Below are 15,761 nucleotides of genomic sequence, written 5' to 3'. Positions count from 1 at the left end.
TGTTAGAAAACATTCAAAAACAAAATATTTCCTTGTATCTCCGTTCGCTGATATATTCAACGCATATATTGCACACGTCTCCTCCTTCCCCTCTCTTTTTTTCTGTTTTCAACTGCTCCATTCTCTGACTGTCTCTTACTGCTCCCCTCTCCCTATCCATCTACACCTTCCTCCCTCCCTACCCCTCTCCTCATCCCCTTCCTTCAGTTTCTCTTTTCTTCCTCCTCTCCCTCTCCTTCTCCTTTTCCCCCTCTCCATATCCATCTCCTCCTCCTTCCCTCTCTGCCCCTTGCTACCTCCTCCCTTTGTCCCTCCTCTCCTTCTCCCCTCTCTAAGCCTATCCTTCCTGCCCCCTTTCTCTGGCCATTCCCTCCTGCACGCCGGCCGAAGTGGCCGTGCGGTTAAAGGCGCTGCAGTCTGGAACCGCAAGACCGCTACGGTCACAGGTTCGAATCCTGCCTCGGGCATGGCTGTTTGTGATGTCCTTAGGTTAGTTAGGTTTAACTAGTTCTAAGTTCTAGGGGACTAATGACCTCAGCAGTTGAGTCCCATAGTGCTCAGAGCCATTTTATTTGAACCCTCCTGCACCTCTTTGTCCCTATACATCCCCTACTACCCCACTCTCTCTGTCCATCCCCTCCATATCCATATCAAGCATTCCCCAGCTGTGTCCATCCACATGCGTAGCCCTTGTACAATAGGTCAATACAGCAGGCCAATGTTACTTCCCCAGCTGCTCAATGGTCTAAGGCAGCCCACACCTCAGGGGCCTGAAAACCCTTTTCGTCTCCTCTTGACATTTAGGCTAACTTTCACTATATCGCTAAGGCAGGCCTGTACTACTCAACACAACACACCTGTCATATGTGGCAACCTATGCGCCAGTGGTTGGAAAACAATTTCTTGTATCTGACCTGTAGGCTGCCCATCACAGCAGGCCGATAAGGCAGGCCAATACGATTGCCACCAAACACACTTGTTGTGCAGGGAAATCGATATTGTAGAGGCTGGAAGAAACATGTGTTTCCCCATATATCCACTCCTATTGGAGTTAAGAGGCTTTAAACCCCACAGTGATGACACTTGTGAAGCTTGCTGTTTGTGTGCCTGTTTCGTTAAATCGATCCAGGTGTTTGGGAGGAGATCCCAGACATACATACACAAAGACATAAAGTCTGCTTTATACGCACACACTGATGGCAAAAAATCGCAATACAAAGAAAGAGTTGAGTGACATAAACGAAATATGGTAGGCATGTTTCTACATCTGAAAGACGATGTCTATTCAAATTTCGCGCCAGTTGCACAAGTGTGGCGCTCGAATGTTTGAATGAGGTCGTGTAACAGGGCTACCAGAAGCTGCTTGTTCCTTCTGCGATATTGCAGAAAGACTTGGTAGGAATGTAGCTACTGTACATGATTACTAGAAGCAGTGGTCACGAGAATGTACGGCCGCAAGAAGACCGGGCTCCAGACTGCCATGTGGCCCTAAGTAACAGTTGGTACCACAGTGACACAACGAACTGTTACAAATCGGTTACTTCAAGGACAGCTCTGAGCCAGACGCCATGTAGTGTGCGTTCCACTGACCCCAAACGAGCGCCGTTTGCGACTTTAGTGGCGTCAATCTAGAGCTCATTGGAGGACAGAGTGGAGATATCTCTAGTTTTATGATGGAATCTGGTTCTGCCTCGGTGACAGTGATGACCGCATATTGGTTAGAAAGACGAAAGTTGAGGGCATGCATCCAACCTGTCCGCATGCTAGATACACTACACCTACACCTAGAGTTATGGTGTGGAGTGTGATTTTGTATGACACCAGGAGCAATCTCTTGTTTATCCCATGCACCCTGACTACAAACTTCTGCGTCAGTCTGGTGATTGGACGTGTTGTGCTGCCATTCATGAGCAATATTCCAGGGGTGATTTTCAACATGATAACGCTAGCCCACATATCGCTGTTGTAAGCAAACATGCTCTACAGAATGTCGACATGTTGGCTTGGCCTGCTAGGCCTGCTAGGCCGGAACCGCGCGACTGCTACGGTCGCAGGTTTGCCTGCTTGACAACCAAATGTGTCTCCAATCGAAAATATCTGGGACATCATCGGACAACAACTCCAGAGTTATCCACAAACAGCATAATCCAGCCCTTATTACCCAGCAAAGTGCAACAGGCATGGAACTCATCCTACAAACTGTTCAACTAAATGCATTCACAATTGCATGCTTTTATTCAACATTCTGGCGGTTTCACTGGTTAGTAATGTGCCAGTATTTCATATTTGCAATGGCTTATCTCGTGCTTAAATTAACATGTGATCTTGCAGTGTTAATCACTTACATATGTTACCTAGACAAATATATTTCCGAAATTTCATTACTCTACATTAATTACTTTTTGGTACTGTAATTATCTTTTCCGACGATACAGATTCATTCTGTGGCCGGATAACAAAAATTCAGGAGCTACTGTGCCTGTAAATGCGTAAACGAGCTCCTCGTCCAGACCCTCATGATCCAAGGGATATCGATGACCGTCGTGTCATCCTACGTAACGTGGCATCATGTGGATGCGGTACTGAAGGACATGTGGCCAGCACACCGTTCTCCCGGCTGTTTTGCCGACTTTCCAGACATTGAAGACGTTACAGTTTCAATCAAATTGCTCTTAAATTGGCATCACTGGAATGGATGCACCCCATACCAGTCCTCTAACGAAGGAAAAAGGCTTGCTAGTACCAGTAATCGAACCTAGGTCCTCTGTATGGTTGTTGTGCCTACATATGGCTCTAATATGTTCATCTAAGTTGAATCCTCACGTTAACAAACGTATGCTTTGCCACCGGTCATCAGCTGCATTGCTCAAGGATAAGGTGTAGTAAAACCACTTGCAGCAGATCGTACCTATGTATTAGAAATTTTGTTATTATTCTAATGCAGATGAAACAGTAAAATACACCAAAGCGTCGAAAGGCTGAAGTTCCTATGCCCACCACTGTGCTAACTGTTTAAGCCTTGTAGTCCTTGTATCAAATCTCACTGGACAGCCTATTTCGGTGTGCCTCCCGGTCACAGGCGAAGGTAGCTGAGGTGTACGGGTGCAGTCCGCACCGGGTGTCAGCGCTGTGGAGAAGACAAAACTTACTAGCGTCTATGACACAACTTCTAAAAATATTTTCTTTTCGCGTTTCATTCCTGAGATTTATGGGAGCGGGCGGGCAGCTAGAGAGCTTACGGAGTGGGACTCACCCTTTCACATTCAAATACGGATTTAATCGCTAAAATAGCTTGTAAACAAAAATTGTTTTCACACAGTACTTGAGACAATGATGTTTGGAATCTGAGTCGTCGTTGGTATTACAGTTTCACGTTAAACTGTCACTGTTGTGCGTCTGACCAAGTTTTGGCAATTTTTTATTATCGCTCATGACCCGAAGCAAGTGAGTGTTTCGTATAGCAAGATTTAGTCTACAGAAGATCGAATAAAATATTTATTCATTAGTACCTATGTAGTGGAATTATTTGCGAATATTTTGTACGTCATTTTTTTATTCTCTTAGTCGTAAGGAAAGTGACAAGTGGTTTCTTTTTTCTTGATGCAAAATGCCTGAAAGTTCTTGAAGAATTACTTTGTGATGACGAAGATAATTAATCTTTCAGACTTTTCTAAGAGCCTGCACATGATAAAGGTTGGTTGGTTGGTTAGATGGTTTGTTTGTTTGGAGTGTAAATGGACTAATCCGCATGATCATCAGGACCCGAACATGATAAAGTCAAAGACAGTGAGTACGAAACGGTCACTGTGAATAATGCCTTCTTTTTTCCGAACTGAACAGTAGAACCAAATGAAAGAAGCGGCCATTTAGCCAAAGGAGCTCCACTAAAATAAAAAAAACCACACACACACATTGTCACCACACATTCACGTAGAACTAGTGTGTTACCAATACGACGCGTTATGGACCGATAATGAAAATTACAAGAAAATACAATATTGGTTGTTATTTAATGCAACTAAAACATCAAATAATGGTGATACTCGGCATTTTCATACTAAGTACGTGACTATGAGATGACAAAATCTGCCTGTTGTTTGCTATTCGTGAATTTCTGACTTTTATAAAAAGAAAAATACATGAAAGCACATACCCCTTATAGTGACGCGTAGAACTTCATACACCATACTGGGATGTACTACCCTTTCACTTACGAGCTGCTGCTGCTGCAGTGCTTAACTCGTACAACAAGTGCACACAACTGTATAGTTCGCCGGCCGTTGTGGCTGAGTGGTTCTAGGCGCTACAGTCTGGAACCACGCGACCGATACGGTCGCAGGTTCGAATCCTGCCTCGAGCATGGATGTGTGTGATGTCCTTAGGTTAGTTAGGTTTAAGTAGTTCTAAGTTCTAGGGGACAGATGACCTCAGAAGTTAAGTCCCATAGTGGTCAGAGCCATTTTTGAACTGTATAGTTCCGAAGACAAAATTAATTACGTAGCAGGTTCTAATTTGATGATCGATTGTCAGGGGCTTAAGCTTTTGATCATTATCCGTAGTTGTAACGTTTGAGATTTGTTAATTGTCTTATCACAGTCTTGTTCATTCGCCGATATAGCAACTATCAAATATTCACTTTGTGCGAGGTTCAAAATGGCCCTGAGCACTATGGGACTTAACATCTAAGGTCATCTGTCCCCTAGAACTGAGAACTACTTAAACCTAACTAACCTAAGGACATCACCCACATCCATGCCCGAGGCAGAACTCGAACCTGCGACGGTAGCGGTCGAGCGGTTCCAGACTGAAGCGCCTAGAACCACAACGGCCGGCTTTGTTCGAGGTCGACGCAATTTACTATCTCTGCTCCGTCAATATTCAGTTTTGAAACTGTCTTGATCCAAATCACGAAATACAAATCCAATTGAGCTGCACAGTCAATTATAAGACATGTTTTTGCCCTGACGATATTATTTAGTGTTAATTATTTCGTAAATACAATGATACCTTGCATTGATATTGCATCTGTCGTGATTTATAGTGACCAGCGATATTGGTATTACTGCTTGGTTAAGCTTCGCTGCAGTTGCAAAGGTAATTATTGTTATTCATAAACTGTCTCTTGAATGCCTTTATCACAGTTAAATTTATATTTCTTCATTCCAAAAAGGCGAGGAGATCAGTCTAGCACTGAAAAAAATCTACTAACTAACACTTTTCCTCAAATCTCGTGAAATAAAGTCAGTCCAAATTCAGTAGCGTAATTCCAATTCCAATTACGGAACGATTGACAAGAACAGGGGAAAGGAATACGGTAGAAGAGGAATGGGTAGCTTTGAGAGATGTAATAGTGAAGGCAGCAGAGGAACAATTAGGCAAAAAGAGGAGGGTAACACAAGAGATACTGAATTTAACTGATGAAAGGAGAAAACATAAAAAGGCGGTAAATGAAGCAGTAGAAAAGAAATGCAAACGTCTCAAAAATGATATCGTCAGGAAGTACAAAATGGCTATGCAGGAATGGTTAGATGACAAATGTAAGGATGTAGAAGCATATATCACGAGGGGTAAGATAGATGCAGCCTACAGGAAAATTAAAGAGGCCTTCGGAGAAAAGAGAAACACGTGTATGAATATCAGGAGCTCAGATGGAAAACCAGTCCTAAGCAAACAAGGAAAAGCAGAAAGGTAGGAGGAGGATACAAGATGAGTCGCTAGCTATTGTCACCTAGAATAACTCCTAAAGTATGATAGGAGCTGAAAAGTTCGTGGGACAAAAGTTGCATGGGACAACGGAGACCATAATATGAAGTTGATATTTTGTTGCTAGGTGGGGTCGCTTCAGAGATATGAAGGTCATCTTTGTTTTTTTTTTTTGTTTTTTTTTTAGTGGGATGGTATAGTTTGGTACTTATTTTCTAATAGCGGCTATCGAGACGAATCCAATGATGTGTAACAGTAACGTCTTTGAAGGTAAACGAAGGTCACAAAGGTACCATGAATGTCCATTTACAGAAGGTGTTCGAAGTGATGACCATTGGTATCAATGCAGTGCTGGAATCTTCTTATCATTGATTAAGTGGTATCCCTTATCACATCGGCCCTTTCCAAGCACATGCTCTGACAATCCTCTCTCGCATATCTTTAGGTGTACTTGGAATGTCTTTATAAACAATGTCTTTTACGTATCCCCACAAGCAAAAATCCAGAGGCGTCAAGTGTGGCGAACGAGCCGGCCACGACACATCTCCTCCACGTCCAATCCAACGATTTGGGAATTGTCTCTGCAACTCATTTCTAGGCATCAACAAAAAATGTGTCGGACACCCATCGTGTTGATACCACATTCTGTTCCTTCTTCCTAAAGGTATTTTTTCCAACAGCAGACCTAATGTTTCTTGCAGGATTGTGGTGTACTACCTGTCATTAAAATTTCCTTCGATGAAATAGGGGCCTATAATTCTGTCCTCCAGAATCACACACCGTACATTCGCCGACCACGGGTTTTGGTGTGAATCTTTCTGAAACCAACATGGCTTTTCAGTTGCCCAATAATGCATGTTATGCAAATTAACATTTCCGTGGTTCGCGAGTGTAGCCTCGTCAGTAAATAGAATGAAATTAATAAATGTGCCATCCCTCTGAATCTGAAGTTGAGCCCATCGTCAGAATTCAGTGCGATGCACACAATCCGTACCAGTTAATTCTTGGTGGAGACTGATATAGTAAGGATGATATTTACGGTGATGCAGAACATGAACAACACTACTCTGGCTCATGCCAGATTCCCTTGCGATTTGACGCGAACTAACACAAGGATCTCGAACCACAGTGGCAAGAATACCAATTTCCATTTCCGCGTTAGTAACTTTCCTTTGCCGGATATGTTTCCGATGCGTTGAACATCCAGTTGTTCTCAATTTATCGTACACATATTGAAATGTACGACGTGTAGGGTGAGTACGTTGAGGATATCTTTCAGCGTATAAGTCTCTAGCTCTCACAGAATTTCGTTGGCATTCTCCGTAAATGAGAAGCATATCGACTTGTTCTTTGAAGGAATACATCATTCACATTCGCTCTATTTGACGATACTAGTCTTACCGTTCCTATTCGTGTTGTATTGCGAAACCGTCGAATGGCGTTTACATCTCATTGGCACGTTAGATGGATACGCCGTATTCAGCGAATATTTACAATTTGCACGATATATGAGAGAGAATTGTCAGAGAACGTGCTTCGATAAGTGCCGAAGTGATAAGCAGTACCACTCAATCCATGATAAGAAGATTGCAGCACTGTATTAATACCAATGATCATCACTTCGAACACCTTCTGTAAATAGACGTTCATGCCACCTCTGTGACCTTCGTTGACCTTCAAAGACCTTACTGTTACACATCATTGGATTCGTCTCGACAGCCGGTATCAGAAAATAAGTACCAAACTATAGTACTCCATTTAAAAAAACAAAGTTGACCTTCATATTTCTGACGCGACCCCACCAAGCAACAAAAAACCAACTTCATATTATGGCCCTCGTTGTCCCACGCAACATTTCTCCGACAAACTTTTCAGCTACTATCACACTTTCGGAGTTATTCTAGGTGGCAATAGTTAGTGACATTGATGAGGATGAGATTGGAAATATGATACTGCGTGAAGAATTTGACATAGCACTGAATGATCTGAGTTGAAACAAGGCCTCGGGAGCAGACAACATTCCGTTACAACTACTGATAGTTTTGGAAGAGAAAACTATGACAAAACTCTTCCATCTGGTGAGCAAGATGTATGAGAAAGGCAAAAGACCCTCAGATTTGAAAAACAATATAATATGTAAAGGTTTTTCTTAAATTACCGCTACCAGTCACAAACTTTGTCAACTATTGTATTACTTATTTATTTGCGACATACGTAATACAATACTTCAAAAAGTTTGTGACTAGTAGTGGTCATTTAAAAAAACCTTTACATATTCCTTGAGACAGCCACGGTCGAAAAATAGTCAAAATGGCTTCAAATTCAACAATATAATAATTCCAATTCCAAAGAAAGCAGGTGCTGACATGTGTGAAAAATTGCCGAACTATCAGTTTAATAAGTCACGGTTGCAAAATACTATCTTCCCCAACCTTGGGGAAGATCAGTTTGGATTCAATAGAAATGTAGGAACACGCGATGCAATACTGATCCTACGACTTATCTTAGAAGATAGATTAAGGAAAGGCAACTTACGTTTATAGCATTTTGGACGTAGAGAAAGCTTTTGAAAATGTTGATTGGAATTCTCCCTTCCAAATTCTGAAGGTGGCAGGGGTAAAATACAGAGAGCGAAAGGCTATTTACAATTTGTACACAAACCAAATGGCAGTTGTAAGAGTCGAGAGGCACGAAGAGGACGCAGTGTTTGAGAAGGGGGTGTGAGAGAGTTGTGGCCTATCCCCGTTGTTGTTCAGTCTGCATATTGAGAAAGTAGTAAAGGAAACAAAAGAAAAATTTGGAGTAAGAATTAAAGTCCAAGGAGAAGAAATAAAAACCTTAAGGTTTGCTGATGCCATTGTAAATCCGTCAGAAACAGCAAAGGACTTGGAAGAGCAGTTGAACGGAATGGACAGTGTCTTGAAATGAGGATATAAGATGAACATCAACAAAAGCAAAAAGAGGATAATGGAATGTAGTCGGTTTAAATCAGGTGATGCTGAGGGAATTAGATTAGGAAATGAGATACTTAAAGTAGTACATAAGTTATGCTATTTGGGCAGCAAAATAACTAATGGTGGTCGAAGTAAAGGATATAAGAGAAGTAGAGAGTACTGAGCCGTGGCGTTGCTGGCGCGCCAGTATATTTGCAAGTACCTCACCTTCGCGCTCTTATCTTTGCTTGTGGCGCGTACTGTGTTCTGGCTGCGTTTCCTTGCCGGAGGAGTTAACTGGAGGCTCTCGCCAAGGACGAGAACAGTAGGCGTTCGATGTTACCTGAAGCCGGAGTGCGCTTGTAGTGGAGCGGGAACCGACCACGTGTATGGGACAGCTTGTTGGAGAGCCTTTCCTGTCCCCTGTGAGTAGAGATGGGGGATCCACTCTTGAACTAATTCATAGAGTTGAATCTTTCAAAGGAGTGAACAATCAGTGATTCAGAAAAAAAGAACGGTAGCTCCAAACGTTTCCCACGGCAGAGAGAGAGAGAGAGAGAGAGAGAGAGAGAGAGAGAGACGGAGCATATCAGCAGCGCCTCTGCTGGTCAGAGCACAGTGCACGCCACACAACACAGCCAGCGCCGGCCTCTGCCCTGCTTCTACTTGGCTGCCTGCATTGTGCCATGCCCCATTGGATTTTGTGTTTCACATATGCCGTGCCGTCCCTGTGCTCCCTCTGCCGCGTGCAGTGTCTGGCGCAGCTTAACTTAGCATCGCACTCTGTCGGCGATCGTTTCAGTCGCACGTCCTGCCCTCTGGGCAGTTGATGCGAGCAACAGGACAAAGAGCCACCTAGCGGATAACATAGGAACTACTTGCAACAACCTGCTCGCAAGGGAATGGACGATTTGTCTCGGAGCGGGTGAGTTCACCGCTCCCCCCACCCTCGGAACTCGCCCGCTCAACGCTCACCCCACCGTCTCGACTCTAGCCAGAGCGTTGAGCAAAGCGACTCAGGTGTCACTCTGGTCTCTGCGGTCTCAGCTCACGCAGTAATACAGCTCGCGGCTCGACCTGCTCGACTCAGCGCCTCTGCATCGGAGTTCGTCCCTACTGGATATTGTTCTTCGTAGTTACACCGCTATGTATATTACATTATTATGTTATGTATACATCAATTGTTTTTATTTTATTTTTATTTGTTTAAACTGATTAGATTAGGTTCTCTGGTGACTCCTCTTACTATAGGATTTTTATTATGGACCCTCGAATTTACACTTTAATTACGAGCGAACCGATAAACGTATCGCAAAATGTGGTACACCAATATTTTCCTTGTTTTGTTCTGCGTAAGGCTATATGCAGCACTTTCGTTTTACACTCAAATTTATATATTTTTTTCTTATTCTGGTACGGATTTTGCGATTTTAGGCGTCTTCGGAAGGAAACGTTCACTTTAAAAATATATGGCTTGCGATGAATTTGTATGAGGTTAATGAAATTTTAATACATTATAGCCAAATATATTGTTAATGTAAATCTCAAGTTACAACATTTTCCGATCACCCAAAAAACCACGATAGTGCAAAATAAATCAATAATCAAAAACTTTGTCATATCGTGGAAATTTCAATAAACAATACAAAATTCTTACTCATTATCTGTGTTACTTCAAAATAGGATCAAATAAGATCAAAATACAGGTATAGTACTGGAATAAACCAAGTTTAAAGGGCAATGTGCCTTCCATTTATTTTCTATTGTAAATGAGTGGTGAGTCATGAAAAAGAGCTAATTCATTTCAGGGAGTGAACAGTTCTGATCCAATCTCTGAAAAGAACAGTTTTGCCCATCTCTACCTGTGAGGAGGCTTGTTGCTGCCTTCGGTTGTGTGCTGCTAGTTCCGGACACGGCTGATTACGGTCGTCCACTGCCTTATTGCTGCCTGCTGTACCCGAGGCAAGCCATATCGGACGTCCAGCGAAAAGTTAAGTGAGATTGTACTTAGGGCACGTGTGTGAAGTTGTGTAGGGCTGCTACACTTCTGGTAACCGTAACCGCTTGGGTGTTACTATGGAAGTAAAGTTGTGCCAATGAAGAGTTCATGGTGTTTGAGACAGGTGTTAAATATTAATATAATGCACGAGCGTGCCTCTTCCAGTTCGTGGGAAATTGTTGTGTGATGTAATACGTAATCAGCTGCAAAGCCGTAATCTGTTTATCAGATATACTGCATTCGAGTGTTTGGTAGTCTTAGCGCAGCGAGCCCCAGTAAAGCTTATAATGAAATTTTCAGAATTGTGCTCGTTACGGTTTTCACTGAACAGTGGGGTATAAGATTTCACGTAATTTAATTGTGACTAAGATTGGAGTGCCCGCTGGCCTTGCTAGTTTTTTTTAATATCTTAATAGCAGGCAATTCTCCTTAAGGTTATTGATAAGATTTGCGCTGTTGATTGTACCTTACCTGTGTAGTTCATTCGTAGTGGGGCATAGGCAGTGTGCCGTTTTATTAGTGAATAAATTTAACCTGTTATTTAATATCTTTCGGTGGTAGTTTACATTGTCCCTGCGGACCTGTTCTGTGCGCTTGTTAAATGTTACAGCTGGCTGGCTGGTGTTTTGAAGTAAGCGCTACCTTTCCACCTATGGGTACCGGGGCTGTGAAATCCTGGGTAGTGGGAGGTGACTCCGGGTCGAAGCTCAAGAAGTGCCGCCTTCCGCCTTGGCTTCTCCAAGTTAAGTTTTCGTTCTGCCTTCCAGCGACCTGGCGTCACTCCTCGCTAATTAATTCTGGCGCTAATTATATTTACTTGGGTATTCATTATATTTATTATTTTTATTAAATCTTGTCTCAAGAGCAACTTACGATTGTGAAAGGTTGTTGCTGTGCTATTCTTAGTAAGACTTTGCGCTGAAAAATTCTGTTACCGGGCCTTGGAGCCGAAGTTCTAAACCTTAGTAAGCCTTGACTCTTGAGTGTCAAACAAGTGCCTTTGTATTAACTTCATCCTAGTATTTATTGGGTGCATCTCTGGCAGGTTGTTATTTAGGTAAATGTTTTTGAGAACATCAGTTCTGTGTCCGAAGACTAGTCAGAAATATTGTGTGACTTAATTTAAGCCGTCAGGCGCACAATTGTCAGTGGCTTTAAAATTTTCTTATATATGAGATTGATTTTGTTTCATAAAAAGACATTGGTAGCAGATTCACTAAATTCTTGTGGCTTAATATTATTATTACCTAAAGTAATCAGGATTAAGATATTGTTGTTCTAAAGGAATTTGTTGAAATGATTGTTAAATATAACGAGTGATTACAAAAGGGGTCCAGTCCTTCCTATTGTTTCCCTATTCCCTAGTAGAAGACAGTTTCAAGGATTTAAAATTAGACCGGCGATAGCAAGGAAAGCATTTCTAAAGAGTATAGATTTAAGTGTCAGGAAGTCCTTTTTGAAAAATTTGTATGGAGTGTAGCCATGTATGAAAGTGAAACGTGGACGATAAACAGTTTAGAGAAGAAGAGAATAGAAGCTTTTGAAATGTGATGCTGCAGAAGAATTCTGAAGAGTAGATGGATAGATCACATAACTAATGAGGAGGTACTGAAAAGATTTGGGGAGAAGAGGAATACGTGGCACAACTTGACTAGAAGAAGAGTTCAGTTGGTAGGACAAGCTCTGAGGCATAAAGGTATCTGCAGTTTATCATTGGAGGGAAGTGTGGAGGGTAAAAATTATAGAAGGATGCAGGTTGCAGTAGTAACTTGGAGATAAAGGCTTGCACAGGATAGAGTAACATAAATAGCTACATCAAACGTGTCTTTGGACTGAAGACCACAACAACAACAAATAAACAATTCCAATAATTCAGAGATGTTAATATTCAGTAACAGTTCTTGCAATATGTATGTTAAAGGACTCTTCAACCTACAAAAAACTTCACTCGATCTAAAAGAACTTTTCTCTAGATCAGTCATCCGTCAGGTAGAATTTAAAATCTTCCAATTACTTTCGTTCACGTTTTAAATCTTTATAAAGTATTATACGCTCTGGTAATATAGCATTGTCTCAAAGATTAAGCAAATGTGTTAATAGCTTCTAACTAATCGTAGCAAAAACTGAACATGAATACATGGTTTAATTTTTACAATTTAAAGTACAATTTTTCTTTTGTTATCATAATGAACACAAGGTTGGGCGTGTTGCTGCAGGATATCCTCTAATAAAATCGACTGTCAATCCGACGCCAATGTCGTCTAGTGACGACAGTGGTGTCCTGACAGAAAGACTATTCTTTCAACCACTGCCACACCACATGCTCATAACATGAAACAAAAGAATTAATACGTTTCATTACCATCATATAAGAATACTTTCCTTTTTAGAAATGTTACGAAATTTATAGCACTTAATGCCCAGTTTCCATGTGTCGGAGGATTACTGATGATACAAGCAGTGGGACAAAGCTCATTCTGAAACAGTTTGTTAGTGCAGGTTGCCTACATCAGGGGTAAGTATGAACTCAGGAGTAAACCTATTATTCTCTTTTGATTGACAGGTAGTGGCCCCCTGGGGATAATCCAACCTTTTAACTGACAGGTCATTAACCTATTGTTCCCCCACCCCTCCTCCACTCCCTACCCTCCCCTCAACCTCTCAGGAAACCTCCAACCAACCCCCTCCCATTCGCTGATGGAGATACACTTTCAGGTCTGAGTTATTCGAAGGGCCCCCTCTCACTCTTATCAATTTGATTGACTACTTAATTAAATTGTTCAATTAATTAACCCCTCCCGCTTGTAACCCCCAATCATCTCCTCTCACCCTCCCCTCTCTCCCTCCCCCCCCCCCCCCCGCCCAGCGGATCTGCAGTAGAGAGGAAGGATCTCATGACCGGAAATTCAAAGGAATATTGTTTGTTTACAAAATATTGAAATTGCGGGGTTGGATATCTCTTGATCATTATTCTCTGCTGTTTGGGAATATGCAGGTATCGTAAGAAGTAAATAAATCGATCGCTTTTTTTCCATTCCGATAGTGCAAGGAATACCATCATGAAACACCTATCACATGTAACGACACTAGTAAAAATCTTTCGATCGCAAAACATGTGCCGACCTCTGGACCGCACAGAACATCACCCGCACATGCTGCCAGAAGTTGCAGAGCACTGGCACCTCTGCAAGGCGACGATGCTGCCATCAGGTGCCAAGTCACTCACAGGTGTCCGTTCGTTTCCCACAACTAAGAGATCAGATGTGACACTAATCCTCGAAGAAAAACATCAGGCTGTGGCATCACTTTCATACTTGACACCTGAGAAATTCCTGTCGAAACACGTTTACATCACCACTGCAGCTGGTGTATTGTACCTGCAGTCCAGCACCGGCCTAATTGCCAAGCTAGATGTTTGCCTACTGACAGACCCTCGCAGGTGCAGCTGAAAGGTTGTCAGTGTTATAATATAGTCTCATGTCTATGTAAATGATTGCCAAGTCTCCCTCTGTACCCACTATAGAAATCTTTTGCAATGCTTTCGGAAATGGTTTACAAAAATATCCCATAGCAACATAGGATGCAATCTTCCTAGCGATTCTAACGGGACAGCCCATCCATTAAATATCAACCATTACCGGAATTCGCAATATACCGCAGAAATAGTTAAAATTCCCTTTTGTTGTAGGTGTTTTCATGATGTCTCAGCTTGTGTGCATGGAAATTCGTGTCCTAACAGTACAGCCTGTTCAAAACATGGGTCAGCACGCATTCAAATAGTTCAAATGGCTCAGAGCACTATGGGACTTAAAATCTGAGGTCATCAGTCCCCTAGAACTCAGAACTACTTAAACCTAACTAACCTAAGAACAGCATACACATTCATGCCCGAGGCAGGATTCGAACCTGCGGTCGCGCGGTTCCAGACTGTAGCGCCTAGAACCACTCGGCCACAACGGCCGGCTCAGCACACAATATTAACGACTGTGGTGGGGTGCCTTCGGGGCAGAAAAGCATGGCACAGTTAAAAGGTTCGCAATGTTATGCAGACGTCTCATGTCGATGTAGCTCACATCCAGTTCTCCGTCTAGACAGACGCATACTACGGAAATCTTTTGCATTGCTTTCAGAAACTTTTTACGAAAATACCCCAGAATGATACCGAATGTTTTCTTCATAACGGTCCTGACCAGGCACCCTGTCCATCATGTGTTAACCTTTCTGTAAATTGTAACGTCCTGCTTTCAGCAAACGTCTCCGAAACAGTAAATGTTTGTTCTGGTTCTCACTGCTAAAAGCTTTCATCATGTCTGTCCGTGCTTGCAAAAACACGGTTAGTCATAAAAGCATTCTTGTTCTTCGGAAAGACAGCACTTTCTAAGCACAGACAGGAAAATCAGAACAATTACGCAAACAGAACTGTCCTAAAGAAGAGGAAAATGGCTGGATTTTTAGGTGATGTCACAATGGCAGATGAGGAACAGCGTACCACCAAAGATGGATGGCCTGCTTCAAGTTGTCTTTGAGGACTTGAACAGAGAAGACATCACATTACTCTCAGTACTTTCTGTAGATACCCTGCCCCGATCTTGTTCGAACCAGTCTGGTTTTTTTTTTTTTTTTTTTTTTTTTTTTTTTTTTTTTTTTTTTTTTTTTTTTTGCTGAGCACAAAGGATGTCTTGTGAATGAATAGAGCATTCTGATTGGCTCTCATTGAATTTACTTGCCAAGCCGCCATATTTCTTTTCAGCTCAGACTTCCAGTGGCAAAACTACTTTGTGCAGATCGTCATATTGCCCTGACAGTTAAACCCTGCAAAAGTGGCCATGAAATATGGAAAGACACTTCCTCAGTTGCACTGCTCTGCTATCATTGAGCAAAGCTTTCATATTTCACTGTGAAGCCGATCTCCAACTTGGCTATATCACCATATACCGTATAGATGTAGTAAACCCACAATTTGTATCCTGCGCCATACAAAATCACCACTTCTGCATCCTAACGACCACCAGACACTCGTACTTATACTACAAGGACAGATAGCACAAGCACATGCACCGTATATACTCCTCGCAGCAGAATACATTTCCTGTGAGAGCGGGCGGTCATCCACCTTGGTGGTCACT

Source organism: Schistocerca cancellata, chromosome 4 (genome assembly GCF_023864275.1).
Source record: "Schistocerca cancellata isolate TAMUIC-IGC-003103 chromosome 4, iqSchCanc2.1, whole genome shotgun sequence".
Lineage (NCBI taxonomy): Eukaryota > Metazoa > Arthropoda > Insecta > Orthoptera > Acrididae > Schistocerca > Schistocerca cancellata.
This window is presented reverse-complemented; position numbering follows the sequence as displayed.